This window comes from Zerene cesonia, chromosome 23, assembly GCF_012273895.1.
Source record: "Zerene cesonia ecotype Mississippi chromosome 23, Zerene_cesonia_1.1, whole genome shotgun sequence".
Taxonomy (NCBI): Eukaryota; Metazoa; Arthropoda; class Insecta; order Lepidoptera; family Pieridae; genus Zerene; species Zerene cesonia.
The window spans coordinates 1,645,847-1,646,049 of record NC_052124.1 but is presented as its reverse complement, the minus strand read 5'-3'; the positions used below and the strand labels follow the sequence as shown (position 1 = coordinate 1,646,049).

General features: G+C 63.1%; 1 protein-coding gene across 1 annotated transcript in view; it reads left to right on the top strand.

Moving 5' to 3' along the window:
* LOC119836165 (homeobox protein cut-like) overlaps nt 1–203 on the top strand; it is a 21,085-nt gene that overhangs the window by 18,181 nt on the left and 2,701 nt on the right. The gene's annotated exons all lie outside the window — the stretch shown is intronic.

Below are 203 nucleotides of genomic sequence, written 5' to 3'. Positions count from 1 at the left end.
TTAGAGCGGCAAAGTGGGATTACCGCTCTACCCTCCTGTGGGCGGCGTGAGCGGAACACGCCCCACGCCGCCTCGCCGTATCGGACAATAGATTACATCCCCGATCCATTGCCCGACGCCCTTCGTCATGGAGGCAGGTTGCGACTGTGTAAAGCAGTCGCAACGCGGCGACGACGCCCAATAGGACGTCGGCGCCGCATCGG